Below are 22,644 nucleotides of genomic sequence, written 5' to 3' on the forward strand. Positions count from 1 at the left end.
AGCGGGCCATGGTGTCAGACATGCTCAAATGTGGATACGTGGTAGGTTGATTACCTTAGACAGCATACAGCTCCATTAAATGTAGTAATTCTTCTCAAAGTGAACACCAACAGTCTCAAAAAGCCAAAAATCCAATTTAGTGGCTTCAAAAATCAGGCAAGGAAAAAGAAGGGACTTCCCCCTCCTGTCTCTATAGGAGTGAGTGGCTCTATTGCTTCTCTATGGATGGTTCTCCAAGACCCTGTCTGCCTCCTGTCTCTTCAAGCACCGTCAGAACAGCTCTGTGAGAACAATTTTTGCAGCCCTCCCCAAACTCAGCATTTTTATAGTATTGGACAATCCTGCCTCACTATCAGCAAGAGTAATATTCTGCTTAGGTCATACCTCACTGTCAGCATTTACCAAAAGTAAGTTGCTGCTTAGGTCATACCTCAGTATTAGTGTTTAGAAGGAGCAATTTGCTTGTTTCTGTCTAAATCAAGGTCCTTATCGCGCTATGGCACCTTACTAAATAACCTTTAGTCTGCATGCACGCGTCCTCTCCCATATGCAGCCTTGCCCGGAAATGGTGTAGTTCCTTTAAACATTGTTTTTATCAACTCGAACATTTAGTATTGTTTACTATAACAAACCGAAACAATTGGAACACTTCCCAGAGTGTTTGGAGTGCATCACCAAAGTATTGTTTACACAATGTGCTCACATGTTCCATAACAAAGATAATGTGGTGCACTGCCCAGACATCCAAACTAAAAGTAATGTTATGTTCTTAATTGTGAATTCTGCTGAATGTCCAAATATATTTTAGTGTGATTTTATTATGTACATGCCTGCTGACTGTATGGCTTGAAATACCACACATGGCTTGAGATACCACTCAACCCTAGCATTCAAGCTAAATAACATGTCAGTTATTTCATATTATCACATTTTACTTTATTTTCCTTCCCTTTTTCCCAGGGTATTGTGAATAGTGGGTCTTCTCTTTATATATTCAGATTTCCCACAGTCAGCTGTTTCATGTTATCGTTCTTTCAATCTTAACTCTGTTTCATGGTTTACTTTGAGACAAGTAGGCTACGTGATATAATGATTCCCTCTTTGAGGCCACTCTCAATTCCCATACTCCTGGTTACCTTCAGTTGAGGTGGGGTACGTTTTCTGAGTCGGGTTCCTCGGAAACTCTCTCTGGGTCTTTTCCGACGATACCCTTTCTTTGTCAGTGTCCCATCTCTCATCCCATTCTGGGACGCTGGTTCTTGGGCTTGTGACTGGGCACCCTATGACTTCACAGTCACAATGGTTTCAGCAAACTTTGTTGGACCCATGGTCCACCATGGGTCTCCTTCTGTGGTCTTGCTACCACAGATTCCTTGGTTTCTCCCCTTCGGGATCCTAGAGCTGCAGACACAACGTAGCTCTGTTGTACCTCGCTGTGCACTTGTGCGAGTTTGAAACTCATAGGCTCTCAGATTCCTGCTTCTCGAGACCGCCCTGAGCCGAGGACTGCGTTCCTCTCTCTCTATGCCTTTTTGAAGCTCCCTTCATCCATGCACTCATCTCAGTAGATTGGTCCTTCTTATGTAAAGGGACATATTTTTTTCACTAAGAGCATGGCATATCTGAATAGTATCTTCCTCCCAGTTTTGATGTAAGGATGTTTCTGCTTCATTAGGTTGTCCTATGTAGGCCATAATGTGTACAGGCATATGGAGTTTCTCACAGGAATGAGAGTCCTTGTCCCATAAGGGGAAGTCTCTCCCAGAGAGGGTATTGCAGAGGTAACTCACCTTCCTAGCCTCACAGGAAGAGGCTCCGGCTTGGGGTGAAGGGACAAATTCCCATGATTCGTCCCATACCCATACCCATATTTCTGTGTTTTCCCCTTCTCCTTCTGGATGGTAATTCTTCTTTTCAGACTTCAGAGGTAGTGACATGCCTCTCTCTTAAATTGGATATTGGAGATCCTCCCGGTTCCATTTAAGTCTTTCTGAAAATTTGACGGGTGGTTCCCAAGTCTTGAATGGTGTGTCTGGATTTGTGTTTTGAATTCCATCAGGTATAAATAGTTCTCTAAAGTTTCGAAAGTCTTTACATATTATTCCCAGTACTACAGCTGTTCTCATAGTTGTTGATTTATTTCTAACCTTCAGGGCTAACTGTACCTTTGGATATGTCTCTAGGTCTCTTTTTAGAGGGTAGCTGTCTACTTTTGTGGTCTGATCCTGTAGTTTCTTTCGCCCCAGGTCTTGAGACCTGGTCTCCCCAGTGTTACATATGAATGGTTCCTTTCCTGTGAAAATCTCCCAAGAGGAGGAGGCAGAGTATTTCAAAGCTGTTTCGACAGGAAAGAGGGAATAACGCATTTGCGACTTCCTCATCACCTAAAAGTAGGGAATTTATTTTAAGATCCTTCTGGGCAATCTCAGTCAACCACTGATGGATTTGTGGGACTTTGCTACCTTGAATAAAGTGTTCGGGTAGGTTAGGGATGACTGCTGCCTCTAGATGCAAGGTTTCTCCCAGGATGGTAACATGTATTGAAGTAAAGGGATAATCTTGAATATCTATATGAATACATTGGACTTGTCCTTTTGATGACTCTTCCCATTCGAAGGATGTTAGTCTCGGGTGAATGGCATACCCCTTACTCCCAGTATTGAGATGAGTACAAACCTTCTGCTGTTGCATGGGGGACGGGCACCTAAAAGTAGTTTGGTTCCCTGCATATGGATATTTATTTTTTATTTATTTTTGTGGTTTCACACTTTTAGAGAAAGGTGTAGATGGACCCTTTGTTCTCAAAGCTGGGGATCGGTGTGTATTTTGAGCATATAAAATGGAGGCAAAAGACATCTCAGGCTTTTCTTCCCATGTATCCTGAGGTATCTCTAGGCCTTTTCTCTGTGGTGATGTGGGAGGAGATAGGAAATTCAGGGTACAGTGTCTGGTAAGATGTCCTGCTTCATGTGAATAATATTCATGTTCCCTGGTTAAAGGTGTGTAGTTGTGTGTAAGCATCCTAAATGTTTCCCTCAAAGTGATATATAGAGGTTTCCCTATCTCGTGGAATTTCTGGTAGATCTGCTGGTCCCAATGGCTTAGATGTTTCCATCTCTTCTGAGCTGTATGTTACATCCCCATGAATTTGTTGTTCTTCCTGTCTCTTTAGTTTCTATAGTAAATGTATTTTGGTGGGCAAACCGAGCAGGCATTGTCTTGAGGCTCTCAGGGTTTTCTTTCTCTTTTGAGGAAGACATTTCCTTGGATACTTGAGAATCACGCAAATCTACATTCTTTAAGGAGGTGGTAGGTCTGGTCTGAATTCTGTTGGGTTATAGCTCTCTCTCCAAATCAGTAAAAGGAAAAAAGATTCTCAGGAGATTTTTCTCCAATGTTCAGACTCACTGAGGTTTCTAGATGCTTCTCTCTGGTCTCCAGATTTAATGGTTCCTTACAATGGGGTGTGTTCAAGTGATATTCTAACAAGGTTGTGGTGTGATGTAAATGGAACAGTCACAGGAGACTGTACATAAGGTCCTTAATAAGTAACATGTCATGCAGAGGATGGGATGCAGATTAAGGGCCTCATTACACGTTGTGCACTAAAAATCTCAAATTACCGGCACGGTGCTCTTAACGTGTCCGCCATCGCAAGAGGGCGCTAATTGCGTACCATTACGAGTACGCGGACATGAGAATAGCACCATGCCGGTAATGACCCTACTGCCATGCCGCTAAAGACCCCAAAAAGTCTCTTACCACCTTCCACGAAAGTGCAGATAGCACCTCCGCCCTCACGCTGCATGCAAATAGCAGCGGTGACCGTTACATTGCTGAACCGGAAATAGCGTCATCGCACAGGAACGGGAAAGAACACGGCGGCCATCTTTAAAAACACAATCCATTGTCATTCTCTGCCCCCTGGACCTGTTTGGAGTAGCTTGCAGTTGGAAATCATCAGGGACACCCTCAACATGCCGAAGGCATTGAAAAAAACCACCGACCGGCAGCAGAAAGAAAAATGTACCTCAGAGGAGCTAATCATGCTGACCCAGACCCTAGCTGACAATGCCGCCGTGGTCTTTGCCAGCGACATGCGGCGGGAGACACTAATGAAAAAAAAGGCAATCTGGGCTGAGGTTGCATTGAAATTCAGTTCTGTGGGCACCACCACCCGCAATGTGCGTGAGTGCCGAAAGAGGTGGGATGACCTGAGACTCCGGGTGAGAAGCATCCTTGCCGAAAACCACAAAATTGCCACAGCAGGTGGATCTGGGTCGCCCATAAAACTTAAAGAATGGGAGGAGACATGCGCCAACCTCATTGGAGTGGAATGCATAGAGGGATTCGGCACGATGGAGCATGAAGTGGCAACCACTTCAGATGGAGGTGAGTGTACACATGAAAGCATGCAATGTGAATCTACTGGTCCCCCAAAATGTGAGCCCAGAATCACCTCATGGATGGCCAAACATCCACACATGCATCACACCCTGGCCATGTCAGTGTCAGACCCAAACACACACACATGCACACATCACCACAGACAAGTGCCACACACAGCCATGCATGGATGAGCCACTGAACTGACACATCACCTGCATCCTTTACAATGTATTCAAAATGGCCACAACTGCATTATTGATGTATGCTGCATTAAGTACATCGAACCGTAACCAATGACATCCCCCTTCTTGTCCCCGACATGCTCACATACAGACAGTGAGGATGCTGGCAATGCATCACAGGCACCCCCTGCACATAAGAAACAAAGAGCTTTGGACACAGAGGACACCCCCACAACATCAAGGGGCAAAGGCAGAAGGGTCCAGATGCACAGTGCGAAACATCAGTGGAGCGCCACTTCCAAGACACAAGTTGCCACACCACCAACAACTGCCCCACCTCCGGGGGTTAACCCACCACCACCGATCCCGGCCACAGAGGGCCCACCCTCAGCTCCAGCTAGTTCTGCTGGAGAGGCGGCAGCCACTGCCCCACTATCAGATGTGGAGGACCCAACCGACTTGGAGATGCACACCCCAACCCCCCCTGGAACCCCCAAGACATCACCACAGCACACACCTGGGTCCGATGTCACTGCCGATGAGAACATGGGAGCTTTTAGTAGCCCCCCAGTGGCTTCATCTGTTGACCTGGTACCATCACAGGCCACAGCAGCCACACCACCAGAACCCAACACTGCCCTCGACCTGGCCAGCATCAGCCAGCGGCAACAAGAAGTAACTGTGCTGGTTGGGCAGCATGTTGAGGAGGCTGCCCGTCTCAGGGCAGAGATTATGGAGACAGCAAGGCACTCCAGGGAGGGGATGGAGGCATGTACAGACAGGCTGTGTGGGGAGATCATCCGAGTCAGGGAGGTCCTCACACGGATAGCAGACGCATTGGACCGCCAATTCCCACCACCACCACCACCAGGACAGTCTGCCACATCTTCATCCATCAATTTGAGTCAGACAAGCCCCCTCCGCCGCTTCTCACGCACCACCAGGCGCACGTCTACGCAGCCTCCCAATGCTGGTGTTGGCAATGGCCAATAGGGAGTGCATGGTGAAGCCTCTGCGTGCATGGCTGGCGGGAAACATTGTGCAAGACACATGTGGAACTGTTGTGGGGGGTGGAGGGTAGGGTGTTATGGGACTGTTGTGGGGGGTGGGGGGAAGGGTGTTATGGGACTGTTGTGGGGGGTGGAGGGAAGGGTGTTATGGAACTGTTGTGGGGGGTGGGGGGAAGGGTGTTATGGGACTGTTGTGGGGGGTGGGGGAGGGTGGTGGGATGTTTGGGGACATGCACATTTCCTCCATTACATTCCTTAATACACCGGTGTTTGAACAAAACACAGGCTTGGACTTCTTCATTGTGTATGTGTACTTTATTGACGCCATGGTCCATTGTGCGCTTCCAAACAGACACAAGTGCATTACTACCCATATCCATGTGACAGTACGAAACCATGTTACTCAGAATATTTGGTTGATCAGATGCTATCTCACAGCACGTCCCTCCTGGCCATCCCCTCTTGCATGACCTGCATGACCTGCATCCCCTTCACCTCCATCCTCATCACCATCATCATCCTCATCAGGTGCTTCTATTTCAGTGTCAGGGGGCAGTGGCTCATTCCGTCTGATACACATATTGTGCAGCATGACACATGCCATGGTGATCTTGGCCACCTTCTCATGACCATACAACAGAGCGCCACCAGACCTGCTAATGCACCTAAACCATGTCTTCAAAAGGCCAAAAGTCTACTCGATCACAATGCGGGTACGGGTATGTGCACGATTGTATTCCTCTTCGTGCCTGTTCTGTGGGTTCCGTACTGGGGTGAGGAGCCACCTCTTCAGGGGATAGCCGGCATCACCCGTATGGGGGGACGAATGGGGTCCTGTTACTGTTCACCTCAAGAGCGGCCTGTTCATATCACACAAATTGACTTTGCATTGTGATTGAAGTACACAATGAACAGCATACATGCAGATGGTCTGTGTGACTGCAATGTCCAAAGGTGAGCTCGACCCTGCAAGTAGACATGCCCCATTAATGCCTCCAACAGTAATTGACATGTCCTGGGTGAGGCCAGGTCTTAGGTGTCCCTGGGCCCAGTCAGATTTGGTACCACACTGCTGGTGTTATGCCATTCCAACATTGATGTTCCCATGCTGAGAGGCATCACTTCAGTGGCGCTATAGGTGTGTTGTGCAATGCTATGGCTAGGGGTGATCCCTTTGCATGCTTTCAAGGGCACATTGCATTATTGTTGTTGTGCTGGACTAATTCTGTATGACTATCTTGACGGCATGTATGACATTTGTGTATTTTGTGGCGTGGAATGTTGTGCAATGTGGATGTGGATGGATGTTTAAGGTTTCTAGACCTGGATTGTCATCTATGTTGTGTAGCTAATACTTGCATGTCCGTTCATCTAAAGTATGTTGCGGGCTTCCCAGATGGACATTGGTGTACATCTGTATGTGCATTCGTCCGACGTACGACAAGCTACACCCATTTCGAGTATGTATCTCTCCCCCCCTAATCACACCCAGTTGGAGTATGTATCTCCCCCCCACCCCATCACACTGCCATGTGCTTGCTCTGCAACTCACAAAGTAGCCACTAACGTTGTCCGGCTTGTCGCTCCATGTAGCGTGGGATAGTTGAGTTCCGCAGGACCATGGAATCATGGGTTGATCCAGGGAAATGGGCACAACAATGTATGATTACCTTGTTGGCGTCACATACCATTTGGACATTGATGGAGTGGAATTGCTTCCTGTTTCGGTAGACTACTTCATTGTGATGTGGTACAACCAATTCCACATGGGTACAGTCGATGGCCCCGATGCAACTTGGGATGCCCGCCAGTGAATAGAAGCCAACTTTGGTGTTTGCAATCTCCTTGGCAATCCGTGGCATGAATATGTGTTCAGGTGCATGCTTCAGGAGGGCATCAAGTACCTGGTTCAGCGTGCGTGAGAATACTGGTTGTGCGATGCCATGCATCTGGCCCACTGTATGCTGGTAGGTGCCTGTGGCCAGGAAGTGGAGCACAGTCACCACCTTGGATAGAGGGGTGATGGCAGTTCGGATGTCTATGAGGCTCACAATGTCGTTGTGTATCATGTCCACGATGCTGGTGATGGTATCCCGGTCCAGACGGTACAGGGTGTGTATCTGCTCTGGGGTTAAGTTAAATGGACTGGCTCTGATCCTGGGGATTGGTGGGTGCCTCTGTGGTATGATTAGGTGCCGTGGAGGTGCTTGCTGTGCCTGTCTTGCCCTCCTCCTCCTGCGTCTCCTCTGTGCTGCCTGTTGTTGTTGCTGCTGCGCTGCAATCATGTCCTCCAGCCCATGTAATGCTGCAAGTATTGGAACCATCTTGGTGTGGGAAGGGTTGTGGGAAGGGGTGTGGTGTGCTCCTTTTGAGCAGCCACAGTCTCCATTGCCTCCACCTGTGCTGATTGTGTCCACCTGTGGCAGGTGGGAACACTGCTCAGTTCTCTTAATGGGTGGTTCGCGATGGCGGTATTAGCGCCATGGCGGTAAGGGGTTTTGGGGACTTTACCATGCCGCTATTGGCATGTCCGCTCGCCTTGTGATGCTGTGCTATTAGTGGCATGGCGTTATTTACGGGATGGAGGGTCGCACGCATGTGGACTGCCCGCTATTAGTGGCACCGTACTTAGCGGTGCCGCTAATAGCGGTGAGCCGGGTCGTAATTAGCATGGGGATTTAACGTTACCGGTATTCCATTACCGGTAACGTTAAATCCCTACTGCCTACTGTGTAATGAGGCCCTAAATCTTACATCAAATAATCAGACCGATTTAGTAGATTATCTTCTGTTGGGAAGAAAAGGGAGTATGGGTACACGCTTATCACAGCACTAGTCTACATGCCCAGCTCCTATTTCCATCCTTGGATCATGTGACAGGAGACCGCAATTCAGCTCATTTTTTAGCATTTCATTTTCTTGAATTAATAAACTTGGCACTCATGGTTTTCCTTCCTTACACCTTAACGAGGGATAATTCAGTTTCTCATGTTCACTGTTCTTTATGGATATAGAACCGGCCTTGACTTGCTCTAGCTTTGATACCAGGCCAAACAGCTTCACCCTTCAAGTCTGCGATCTCCAGCTAATTCTTTGCTGTGACACACACAGCTCTCGATCATTCTTTCTCTGTGGGTTTGAACTTACTAAAATGTGTGGCACTGATGTCCAGACACTATACAATGGTGGCTTTGCCTGCAGTCTATATTCATTATATATAGCTAGCGTCTAAGTTTACTTAGTCTACTTGCGTTGCTGCATCTGTACAGTTATTAAACAGCTTACATTTTCTGCAGTGCTCTTCACATGTACAATCTTCTTTTCTGCATAAGGATGTTCACTTAATTCCTTATTTCGTCATCAGTTTCCATAGGGTCCGTACATCCTCTTCTTCAGCCACTCTTCTTAGTGTGTCAGCCTCAAGTCTAGTGACGTCACCAGCTTCTCTTTCTCTTCTTTTCATATTCCTTCAGGAATCTCCTCCAAGAGATTGTCATCTCTATGGAAATACATCAGATACCTTTTCACAAACACTTGTTGTGGTATGGTCACAACTACTGGCGTTAAGCATGGTGCAGTTTCCATCTTCCAACATTCAGGTAGAAGGGGGGGGTGGGACTTCCTGCAGAGGCATTCGGCTGCTCCTCTACCCTCCCCCCTCTGATGGATTAATCAACCACAACTTCACTAGTCTCCACATCTTAGAACCTTTCTTGATGAAGTGCTTCTTCAAAGTCCAAATCTTCATCCCTCCTTTCAGAGAACCGGCTGATTTGGCATTTTCATCCACACTCCAGTTAATGCTGCACTGTCCATTAGAGCTACAATAGACCCATCATTCCACGACCTTCTTGTGGTTCTTTGGATACAGGAACTTTGTTCCCTCAGGTGCGAAGATACTGGCCTTTATGTATTGTCTGATTTCTTCATTGGTCAATTGTTTGGGACCTAATCCTGATTCAACATCAATCATGATTCTCATTCCCACCCACTTTCTTGGCTGTCTTCTTGCACTGTGCAATTACTATCCTGATCACACAGAATCCAACCATCACAATCACGAATATTGCTCCAAAAAGCTTGAAGATGTTTGCTATCCACTGTGGGACTAATGAGAAAATGGACGCGAACCATTCATCATCTATGATGTCTTCTGTCTCGCCTTCGATCTTGTTATGCAGGTTCATTAGCAACATTATGGCTTCTGTCAAGGTCCCATTCTCATCATCGTGAGAAGGTATGAATGTGCAACATGATGCCCTGATTTTGGTGCAAACTCCTCCTTCCATTGCTGTAATCAGATCTAGGACATATCTCATCTGGAGGGTCATTAGTTGTATGGCCCCTCAACTCTTCCTTGATAGCATTGAATCCCTTTATTGTGGTGTTGATTGTCTGCAGAAGCTCCCAGCGAGTGATAGGTGACCACTTCGCATTCACTATCGTCTGGATCCCAGGCATAAAGGTAACCATGAATACTGAAGCAGTCTTGCTGAACAACCTATGCTCATATGGAATAGCATAAAATGCTTCTATTTATTTTGCTGACAAATAGTTCTCTCTCTTTGTTCAATTGAGAAATTTGAGTGCTCTTCTCCTTCTCAAATGGGCATCCATTTGTTTGTACCATTATTTCTGAAACGTAAGGATGCGTCCGCCAGGGGTAGTATCTGCAATGGTCCTCCTTGATCATCAACCCATGTCAACAATTTTGTAATCTTCAGCCACTGGTCTTTGCATTCCTTTTCTGCATTTTCCACAACTGCTCCCCACTGTTCAGTCTCCTTTACACACATCCAGTCTATCAACCCATCCTTCGTACTTTTCCTTTAATGTGTAGTTGTCTTCTTTCCCAACATATCCGTATCTCTTCATCATTCTTGTCTTGGCAATTTAGCATCTTATTTTCTTCCACCTTGATTCCAACTCCATCCATTCTAGGTTGTTCCTATTTTATTATTCAATGCCTTGGATGCTTTTCTGCCTTGGAACTGTCCTCTTGTCAGGCAAAGTGCAAGGTGTGGCAGGCAATTGGCTTTTTTCACTGATACTTCTGTGGCTATGAATATTCTGGAGGTTTCTAAAGCATAAGGTATGAGGGAACACACGTAGCAACCCTCCTTAGATGTTCTCTCTCTCCCACCTTTTGCTTGTGCTGATACCACATGTTATTACCCAAGTGTGCTGTATGAATATGTATTGTTTCCTCATTATCATCCACCACGCTTCTCTTGTGTCTACCAAACAGAAAGGTTGCAGCCCATGGAAACAACTCTAAAGCAGCTTTACTACAGGAAGAAAACACAATGTGCTATGGCTCATTGGTAATGGGCAAATTAACAGCAGATCCTGGAGTGGGGAGGAATAAAGGGACATCTGCTTTGCTTGGATCAATCAAATAGAAAAGGTGAATCAGGAGAACCAAAAGGACACAAAGCATAATTGTGCATATGTATATCACGAACCAACAAATTAATTCCCACCATTTGTGCCATTCTGGAATTTCTTGGGCTTGCTTGCTCTCCAAAATCATGCTCACCTCGTTATTTCTCATCTCTACTGTGATCATAAGGGAAAAAAACACTTTTACTTCAGCAGCAGCATCAATAAATCTGGTAACTGCAATATCTCCTCTACTATTGCTACAAGCAGCCTTCTGATTACAGGGCCATTCTTAGGATCCTGTAAAAAACGGTGAACAATCAATGTCTCTTCTGACAAGAGCAGGATAATCTTGAAGGATAAACACAAAAACAGCAAGAACATGTTAATATTTTATAGGTTACCAATCAAATGATCTATTTCTCACTCTTGATGTTGGCCGATGGGTAACACAATCAAAGTACAGCCTACCTTGTCTTCGGAGCTGCAGGAAGTGATGAAAGTTCACCTGCCGCACTCTCCGCGCGCTTGTAATTAAAGCTCTTGGAGACCACAGCAGGGAAACCCTCGAAAGGGAAAAAACCCTGGGCTGCTTGAGAGCGCTGGTCAATAGAAATTGGGGTGCGTGGCTAGAGAGCGTAGTTTGATCCCCAATGTCTAGCAGGTGTATTCTACTTCACGTGGAGGTAACTATAATATAAGGAGAGAATTACTAAGATGTTTTTGACGGAAAGGTATGTCAAAGGATATAGGAAATGAGGATACCTTTCCGGACTGTATTTCTGTTAGAACGGGAGAATAGACGGATGGGAAGTCCTGCTGTTTGAAACACGCTTGACTCCTTTGGGTAAAAGAGTAAGGAAAAAGAGAGGTTTGAAAGAAGGGAGTAGGAAGTCTTACTCAGAATACCTATTGAGGAGTTTAGTTTACCTAAGTTGGCGAGGACAAGGTTCGTGACTTGTGGAGAAAGGGTTATGGGAAATGTAGTCTGATACCACGAATCCTCGTTAGCAGAAAGGATCACAACCTGAAAGGGTCGAGAATTACTAACAGCAAAAAGTAGCCTGATGGGAGTCAAGTATCTGACGAGGTACGCGACCTACTTGAAAAGAATCTTCCTTAACAACGGGGAACGCTGCTTGAAAGGGTTCCTGCGATAAGCTCGGGGCCGTGGGAGTACTCTCTGTGCTCGGTGGGTGCGGAGGAAAAGAAAACCTGGAAATATAAAGGAGTTGAAAGGTAAGAAGGAGAGGAGTTGCGGAAAGGTAGGGAAGCAGGAGGACAGTTCGGAACTATTCGATTACTCACGTAACGTAGCTACAGTAAGCAGTAGCAACGCACCCTCCTCCTGGCTTCTGCTTCAGATGTACCGTCTCCAGGAAAGAGGGAGGAGCCTCTTGTCCGCCATTCTGCAGGACTAGACTGTTACTCTCAGTTCGATGCGCCATTTTGGAAGAACTATACGTCAACTTGGGTTTAAAGCGATATGTTGACGAGATGTGACGCCAACGGTGCCAAACCGACCAAGTCCGCCGTCGATGCATAACAGAACAAGTCTGTGAGTGTCTCCGTTTGTTAAGAACATAGATTCAACCAAATAGATACTCAGTGAGAATCGAGTTGGGGTATTGCTCTTGTTTCCAGTTGTCAAATTCAAATTCTAGATTAGGTATATTTGTGACACATCAACAACTCTCTAAAGTTCATTTTCAAAGATTCATGTGACTCCAGCAAAGAATTGCATGCCTGCTATAATAATATAAGGAGTGTCCAAGGTTGAGTCACAGTCCAAATGCAAATCTGCATTTATCAATTAATCATTTTTTTGTCTTTCTTCTTTGTCATCGATTGAGTCTGCATATGCTGAAATTCTTCCTCTTGTCTCGCTTCTAAATTGACAGTTGGGGGTTGTGCGGTCTCACCGGTGTACAATTTTACATCATTCAAATTAAGTCAAGCTCGTCTGCCTTGGACTTTTACTGCTGAGGGAGTGACATTTTCAACACAAAAGGGGCCATTAAATGGTGGCTTGTGCCACTTTCTGGTAAACTTTCTAATTAATACAGCATCTCCAATAAACAGTTTTGGTGCCAATAATAGTTTAATTGAAATGTTTGCTAAATGGTTTTTGTCTGTGTCCTGATACTGAGCCCCCTGGCACTTTAGTTGATCTGAAATGAGAGAGATGCTAGATGTCATACATGTCAAATATACATTTAATTAATTTCCTAAAACCTTTGCTGTACTCTGGGCATCATTTTTACTCCTCAATGGAGGTGTAAGAGGCGTTCTCATTCGTCTACCTGTTAATAGCTTGTGGGGGGTGAGGTGATGGTCCAAACCAGGCTGAATCCCTAGGGCATATAAAGCTAAGGGCAGGCAGTATAGCCATCCCTTTTTCAAAGTTAGCTTGATCTTGGCAATCCTTTCTTTAAGGAGACCGTTGAGTCTCTCACACATTCTGTTTGCTTGTGGGTGATAAACAGAAGAAAACGTGTGCTTAACGTTCAATAAAAGCCCTATCTGTTCAAATACTTAATTGACAAAATGTAGCACATTAAAGGAACTCAGCACTTCACACACACCCCACCTTGGAAAGACTTATTGCACTAGAAACTTTGCTGCACAAGTAGCATTAGGGTGTGTACACGGACCTGCCTTGATCCACCTGGAGATGGCATACACCAACACTATTAGATATCTGTATCCACTACACACCTGCAGCAAATCAACATAGTCAATATGTAAATGCTGAAAAGGACCATTTGCTTGAAATTACTCCTCTAATTGTTCTCAATGTGTGCCCAGCGGTAAACCTTTGACATATGATGCAGTTTACTACATAAAATGCAACGTGTTCTCACAGATTTTGAATAAACCAGTCTTCTGCAATTGTTGCAGCAAGACTTTCCCTAGCTAAATGTGTGGGGTAATGCAGATGTTCAAGTGTGAACTTTAATAATGCTACTGGCATCACCAGCTTTCCAGGGCTATCCTGTCACGATAATGCTTCTGTAGGGGATAAGGAACACCCTCTTCGTTTCCATAATTCCTGCTCTTCCTGAGGTGCACTTCCTTGAATTTCCATTAATTGGGCCATCAGTAATTTATTAAACCCTTCCTGCATCACCATAACTTTGACAAATTTGTCTTTGACATTTGGTGTATCAAACCTTTTGGCTTCTGCATCTGCAGCTTCATTCCCGCAGGAAATAAAGTCTGTTTGCTTAGTGTGAGCAGCGTATTTAACGACTGTTATGCCTACTGGGAGTTGTAGTGCTTTGATAAGCCTGTCCAATAAGCATGCATGTTCCATTGGAGTGCCATCCGCATGGAGGTAGCACCTCCTTTTCCAATGCGCTAGCTGTGCATGTTCGGTTGATGTCACGTAGGCAGAGTCACTGTACTCTGTCAGTTCCTGCCCTCATGATTCTCGAGTGTGACAATGAGTGTTACCAATTCAGCTGTTTGTGCTGAAAAGTGCTACCACTTCAAATTCCCTATTCAGTCTATGCCTTATTACAGCTGCGCCAGAATGCCTTTCTCCACTAGTTTGATCAATTTTCAAAGAACCATCAATAAAATGAATTCCCCTTCCTGGCAATGCGTACTCTTTGATACAAGGTATATTGTAATAAAATGCAACATAATTCACACAGTCATGCACATGGCCACCCTTTGTCAATGGCTCAGCTATTAACATGGCAGGATTCACTATTTTACACCTTACAATTGTGATTGTTGGATTCAAAATGATTACTTCATTAACTGAAGCTCTCTGAGATGTCAATGTACACTTAGGTTTCTCTAAAATGGCAACCAAAGCATGTTCCTCAAAAAGCATCATAGAACAGCCAATCACAATGCTTGTAGACTTCTCAATTGCAAATGCGGCGGCTGCCAATGACTGTTCACAAGGCATGTGTCCTTTATAACTGCATCTAAAATCCCACTGTAATATGCTAGAGGCTTGTACCCCAATGTGGTCCTCTGTGTAAGCACTGCAATCATGACTGTCTCATTTGTATGTAAGAAATCCTTCTTCCATCTCATCAGTCCATTCTATTGTAACTTTGTCCACTTGTGCCTTTTTTAAAGCCTGCAAAAGGGGTCTTGTGTATGAACTATAATCGAACACTCAAGCTCTAACATAATGACATAGTGCCAAAAACTGTTGCATCTGTTTTACCGTGTGCGGTTTTGCGGTTTTCATAATTGTCTCAGGCTTTTCAGGTGTCACCTACTTTCCCTCATGTAAGATCAACTGTCCTATGTGTTACACCTCTTGTTGGCAATGCTGCAATTTTTCCTTGTCTACCTTGTATCCCTTGTCTCCTAGGATAGTCATTAGCTGAATCGAGTCTTGTCTCCACTCATCTTCTGTAGTGCTACAAATTAAAATGTCATCTACGTATTGTATCACCGTGCTTTCTGGAGGATTATGTTCAAGATACCCTTAAAGCAAACAAATGTGTTTCAGACGCATCTGGCAAAACGTAAATGAAGTCAAGTCTTATGAGTCCTTGTGCAACGGGATTGTGAAAAACACATTTTTTGAATCAATTGCTGTGAAATATCGAACTTCCACTGGGATACTGCATAGTATTGTTGCCAGGTTAGGAACTAAATGAAACTCTGCCTCTACAATCTGGTTAATTAGTCTCATGTCCTGTATGAATCTCCACGACCCTCCCTTTGATTTCTTCACAGGATACAAGGCAGTGTTGCACAATGATTCTGATGGCACCAGAATACCTTGTTGCATCAGTGCTGAGATGGTCTTGAATATAACCTCATCGGCCTCTCGAGACATGGGTACTGTTTAGCTCGAAGTAAAATTGCCCCTGGCTTCAACTTTATTTTGACTTCCTCTATACCCTTTAATAAACATACGTCATGGGGCATGTGGACCAAAGGATGCTTGGCACTTTGTCCAAGTCTTCTTCAAAAAATGCCGGAAGCTGCCACATTATTGCCATTTTCTGTGGGACTTCCCTTTTCTCTATCCTTTCCAGTATGCAATGCTCATAAAGAACACTATTTTATCGTATGTTGGGTCATCTCTAAACATGTCATCATCAGTAATGTCAGTCACCCTATACCCTTCTTCGAGAGCTATCACTGTCCTCCATGGTCTACCCTCATCATCTGTTCCTTCGAGCATTGCCATTTCTCTTTGTACTATGACTGCTTCTAGCTCTTTAGGGATAGTCTGTCCCCCCTCTTCATCCATAGGTATCTGTGGTCAAAACAAGAATTTATCAGGTATTCTCACAGGCCTCCCCACCCCCCCCATAAAGAAAAACCTTTGGCTCAACTGGTATTACCCAAATTGTTCGAACACAATTGTTCGAATTACCGAATTGACCGAAAGTCGAGGGTCGGAATTGACCTTTGCACAATTGACTGCACATATATATATATATATATATATATATATATATATATATATATATATATATATATATATATATATATATATATTGGTTTGGTAATATATATATATATGTATATATATATATATATTTATATATATAATGGGGGGATGCGGGGGGTTTCCCCCCGCATATATGTAACAATTGACCTTCACAATTCGGTCAATTGTGCAAAGGTCAATTGTAATTCGAACAATTGTAGTTCGAAAATTCGTATACATCCGCTCAACTAGAACGCCTCGCAGAGCCACTTGCCCTGTGAATGCCAGTACAAACTCACCCACATTTAAATAGTGTATTCCAGGAGTGGAACACACTATGTCTTCGTCAGTAAATGAAATTGTCATGTTAAGTTGTCTCATCAAATCTCTTCCCAAAATGTTATCTGGTGTCTGTCGTGAATACAACAATGGAACAGACCTGTCACACTCTCCTGTAGATACTGGTAATTTGTCAGTAGAAGGACCTCGACTTGTAACTCCAGAGAACCCTTGAGCATTCATGGTAATTCCCAACATTGGATATTTTCCCTCTTGTATAAATGAACGAGTAGCCCCAGTTTCTACTAAAAAAGAAAAATATGTGCCTCCTATTGCCACATCGAACCTTGGTTCCTCCTGGGGGCCTGGTGTCATAGATAGTACTGAACACATCAAGTCACCCTGTGAGCTGACCTATCGTGGGTATATGCATACCTCTGTACCTGTGAAATGATTCCCTCCCACTACAGTGGCACCGCCTATTCTACGTGTCAATAATTGTCCTGCATTTGCATACTGCTATGTCTGCATGGGGGCGTGTTGTGACTGCCCTTGTGGTGGATTAATTTGCAATTGCTCTGCGTATGATGTCTGTTGTATTTGCAGCGCTTGTGTCTGAGACACTATCTGATCTTGCGAAAACTCTTCCCTAGGTTGTGTGCTAAATGGTAGAGGATAGGCTGTCCCCACTCTTGTGAATTGTCAATTCTCTATATTCCCTTGGCTCCCACATAAGCGTGCAATGTGTCCTACCATCCCACAAGTCCAACATACAGGGAGAGACTGTCTGACTAGTCCCCCTTCGTTAAATCCTCCTTGCATATTCTGATTCTCATTTTGCGCATTTTGAAACTCACCTTGGTTGTTTTGAAATCCACCCCTTCCTCTATATCTCATACCTCTGCCTCTTGGAATGAACCCATTTCCTTCCTGGTCCTTTGGGTGCTGATTATTCACCTGCGATGTACCCACTGCTTACTGTATCCCCAGCCCGTCTCCGCTTGTCAATACCGCCCATTTTATGGCATATTTTGACAATTTCTTTTGAACTAATTTAGCTTCCTCAGTGTTCCTAACCTCATCTTTCTTCTTGTTTTTCTCCTGCAATAGCCGGCAGTGATGCACTATTGTCAATTGTATCTGAGCCCATGGTTTGGCTTCCATTTCCATCAATTACTTCATTTGTCTCTGAACTGGCTCAGGCAACCCTTGGCAAAAAATACCATAAAATAATGCCACAGTTTTTTCCCACTGCTCTTTTGTTTCAAGAGTCCAACGTTCTTGAATGTCCTGAATGTAAGCAATATGGTCTTCATATTCTTTCATCTTATGTGTCATAATTGCACCCATATCTAATGTGTCAGGATACTGCACTCTGAGAGCCCTCCACACGTCTGCCCTACAATTATTAAATGGCGCTCAATCATGCGCTGTGTTCTGTGCTGTCATACTTGAATAGCCTGCTCTCCTCCACATGTCATCAACTCTTTCACTCTTTCTCCAATAATGGCTGCCAAGAGACCCTTAATGTTTCCAAGGGCCAACGTAGTTCCTCCTGTCATTTTTTCTAATTCGTAAATCTATTTTCCTGCACCTGATATCAAACTCTGAAGTTTGCATCTTAAATTATCTTTATCTTTCTATGGCGATGGAATATACTACAGTCTTGCTTCCCCTTTCTCCAATAAGGGAAACTGTGTGATCCCTAACCCACAATCAGATCCCTTTGTCTGCCTATCCATGGCAGGGACAATGGTCCCTGGCCGTCTACTGGCTGGTAACGATCTTAACCTGCTCACATATCACAGTGATTCTCTTTTGAGACTATATGGTCGTCCTCTGGGACTTTCTGGATATGCTATGGTTACTCTCTTCGGGACTATTGTCACTGCTATAAGCGGGTGGTTTGTATATCAGATTACTATACCCTGCTGCCGCCTTTAGTTCCTTTAATGGATACAACCTTATGTCTTCTATATCAACGCCTTTCACTCTGGCGAGGCAAGGGGAGCCGAAGGCTCGACACCTTCCTCCTTACAGTGGCTAAGCATCCACTCCTCAGGTGGTGGATCTTCCCTCACTTCCTGATACATCTTCCAAAGCTCTAAAATAGCTGACCTTTTCTCCAATTTCTCCCCCTTGTACGCAGTGTGCAAGTATGTGGTTATGTGTTGCAATACCGCTTTTGACAGTGATCCCCCTTGTGGCCATGGCATGAACATCTTAAATGCCGTGACTTTCACCCATTTCTTACTAAACTGCTTGAGATTGGGCATGTATTTTGGCAATGTCGTGCATAAAGGTATCAGAGGAGAGGCATCTCCCATTGCGATGAGTCTCAATTGACTGTCAATACTTAACAGAGTTTATCAAAATACCTTCACCAAAAACAACAAATATGAGTGCACTCCAACAATCGCCGCTCAAACCTCTTTCTATCTCTGGATTGGTACCAACCACTTCCCTAGACAATATAACTCCTTGACTTGTATCTCAATTATTTCACATCTGTTTGTTTCGCTCTTTGACACCTAAATCCAACACAAATACACAAACAGACAGACTAGTCGACTTTTCACATTTAAAACCTGGCTGATCACCCGTTTTCCTTTTTGCCTCTAATCAATACTCTATAACAGAGTTTAAATCGACTTCTTATATGAATCTGTTCATACGTATCCTAGAAACTCCGACTGGAGTGTAAGACGAGTTCTTCTGGAATTCCCTTGAGTCAGGACTCGTTAGGCGCTACCTCTATTTCTTCAAACAATATTTCCTATTACTCCCATTACTTTTTGTTACTTCCGTTACTCTTGTTACTTTTAAAATGACCACAATCCCGTTCCCTTAATTTTCCATCCCCCTCAATCTACTCACGATTCGGTCGTTTGGCTCAAGGCCTTCGGTATCATCTCCTCCTCCAACTGACCACTTTCTCCTTCCGCCCGGTATGGATTTCATCAAAGAGGGACCCTGCCCACCATCTCAATTTTCTTGAAAGTTTTCTATTCGGCCACTCTCCCCAGGAAACCAAGCGATCCTCCTGCTGAATGGTGGAGGATGTCCAATCGTCAAAAACTCTTGGAGCTTAACAGGTCGATGGGTCATTTTAACCATCCGACATTGCTACCAAGTGAACATATGGTCCTTATTTGGTAACATGTCATGCAGAGAATGGGATGCAAAATGACTCTTAGATCAAATAATCAGACCGACTCAGGAAGTTGGCAAAGTCTCATCTGACTGTTTTATTATCTATTGTCTAAAACAGGGAGTTACAATGGACATCAACAGATGTTTGATCGTGCTCTCAGCGCAAATTGTTAGGCGGAAATCTGTGCAGTTCCCTCTGGGACCACTGCAAAAAATTTAGGACTACAGGTGTTTGGCGGTGAACCCACTTGGTAGCAGTCTGTACCACACAGATTCACTTGATAGCTGTGGCTGAGCAGTCAGACTTCCCTCAAGAAGAGTTGAGCAGTATGTGAAGTATACAAAATAGGGCAATTCTTCCCAGCAAGACAAGTAAACACGCAACGAGGCTTAGTGTTAAGATATTAAGGTATTTATTTATAACGAAAACATCTATGAAAAACACTATGGCACTTTCATGGCAAACAAATCAAACACAATTACTCTACGAAGAAGAAACGATCAATCCCCCTAGCAATATTTCGACAAGTCTAGGTTCTACCGGCACCACTTATTTTCAGACAGAGGTGTATACCTCAACCTAGATGGCACTCTAATATTAGTTAGGACGGGAGAGAAAAAGATAGGCAAGTTACGAAATCAACACAGTTCAATACTTCACGAGCAAAATGTACAGTAAGAAGGCAAGAACCACAATAGATCATAAAGTTCAGAGGCCAGGCCCACTCGGAGAGAGGCAAGGCGATATGTCCCAAAAAGTCTCTAGTGGAGATGCATTCAAGTCTTTGTAGCAAATTGCTATCTGCAGATTGAACAAGTTCAGAACAATAAATGAGAAAAGCTTGGAGGCGACCCAATGGAAAGGAGAGGATTAAGACACCTCACTCGAACCTATCGAAAGGGAAGCCAGGCGGACACGGTACCTTATTGTGGAGGGCAGCTCCGGTGGGGGCAGTTGTTCCTGGTGGTGGATGCACGTCGGGTCTTCGCCAAGAGTAGAGATGATCTCGTCGTCGAAGAAAAGTGAAGTCCGGTGCACCACCAGGGAAGAGACCAGCCGCGGAGTGCTCCGTCACAAGGCACCACCTTTTGGTCGCGGTACAGGGGTAGTGGCTATCCAGTTGCCGAGGTGCGCTGCACGGGCAATTCGACCACTGCGTCCTGAGGCGAATAAAAAGCAAAGGTGACTGGTTGTTCCCACCAGTCAGGGGAAGAGACTCTCCGGCAGGGAGATCTCTTCTGTCGTCGGGAAGTGGTAAGTCGGCTCAGCAGGGCTCCACCGGAGGTGTCATCGTTGCAGGTCGGCTCAGCGTTACCCTCATCGGATTCTTAGGTCCTGTGGCGACTTCTGAAGATCCAGTCCCAAAAGCCCTGCTTTTATGCAGAAAACCCCCATTCATTCCGCCTAGCTGTCAATCAACACATGGTAAGTGGTGAGCGGGAAGGCTCACCACTTGGGCCAATCACTCCAGAGTGCGACCGGAGTTGGCAAGGCAACTCGGTCCAGGTTGCCTAAACCCCCTCCCACACCCCTGTGGTAACCCAGACATAATGGCACCACTTTGGAGGGTCTCTGTACAGAGCCCGCCAAAAGTGGAACAAAGGGCTCAACCTTTGGTTTAGGAGTCACAGAGACGAACACAGACGCCATTTTTAAAAACCGAGTTCTGGCAGAAAATACCATCCGATAAACTTATTTACGATAAGTAGACCGGTGGTACGTTAGAGATTAATAAGGAAAAGTATCAATCTCCAACAATGGCACAAATCCCATAGGGTTAGGTTCGGGGTCGAACATAACAAGTAGTTTCCACTGCCACCAGCCAAAACTCGACGAGGGGGGACGGGACAGTGCCCCCTCGAGTAACAGATCCAGGAGTAATCGAATTACCCCTACTAGTACTTCCACAATAAGATGGTTTGTACTAGTTCTGTTAGCAAATTTAGGTCTAGTAAAGCCAATGGTGACTTTACATGCCCGGGGAGACAGTAGTCAGTCCCCGGGTATAGAGTCTATGGTGGAGGTCCGCTAGGACGCCCCAGTGCTGCGGCACATAGGGTGCGGTGTAACACACATAGAAAAACATATGAGACCCTATGGAGTAAAAGACCCCATAGCCCATAGAACACATTGACATTCAAAGGAATTACACACATACATGTCCAAGAGTGGGAGAAAAAGAGTCTCACTCTTGGCAGGATGGAAAAAAACAAACTCCCAAAATCCAGAAAAGTTGCTGGGGGACTCACTAGGTTAGGAAATTCAGCCTAAACAGAGAATTCTCCCTAACACTCGCCCCCCCCCAGACTAAGGGACAGAGGAGGATTTAATCCACTCCTGGATGAATCTCATACCTCTAGTCGATGACATACATCCTAGAGAGACCATCAGCATTTTGGTGGTGACATCCTGATCTGTGCTCAATGGTGAAATCAAACCCTTGCAGGCAGATCGACCATCTCAATAGTTTTGGGTTTTCCCCTCTCATTTGCATTAACCATCTCAAGGGTTGGTGGTCAGTCTGAATGACAAAAGTAGAACCATACAAGTACGGCCTAAACTTCTTCAGGGCCCACACGATAGCAAAGCACTCTCTTTCGATTGTTGCCCACCTTGTTTCAGGATCCTTCAGCTTGCGGCTGATGAAGCAAACGGGGTGCTCCCTACCTTTCCCATCCAGTTGACTGAGTACGGCACCTATTCCTACATTTGAAGCATCTGTCTGCACAATGAAGTGTTGGCGGTAATCAGGAGCTCTGAGTACTGGGGCTTGGCAAAGAGCCTTTTTCAGGTTTCAAAAGCCTGATTGCACTCCTCATTCCATTTAACCTT

Source organism: Ambystoma mexicanum, chromosome 4q, assembly GCF_040938575.1.
Source record: "Ambystoma mexicanum isolate Mex_15411 chromosome 4q, UKY_AmexF1_1, whole genome shotgun sequence".
Lineage (NCBI taxonomy): Eukaryota > Metazoa > Chordata > Amphibia > Caudata > Ambystomatidae > Ambystoma > Ambystoma mexicanum.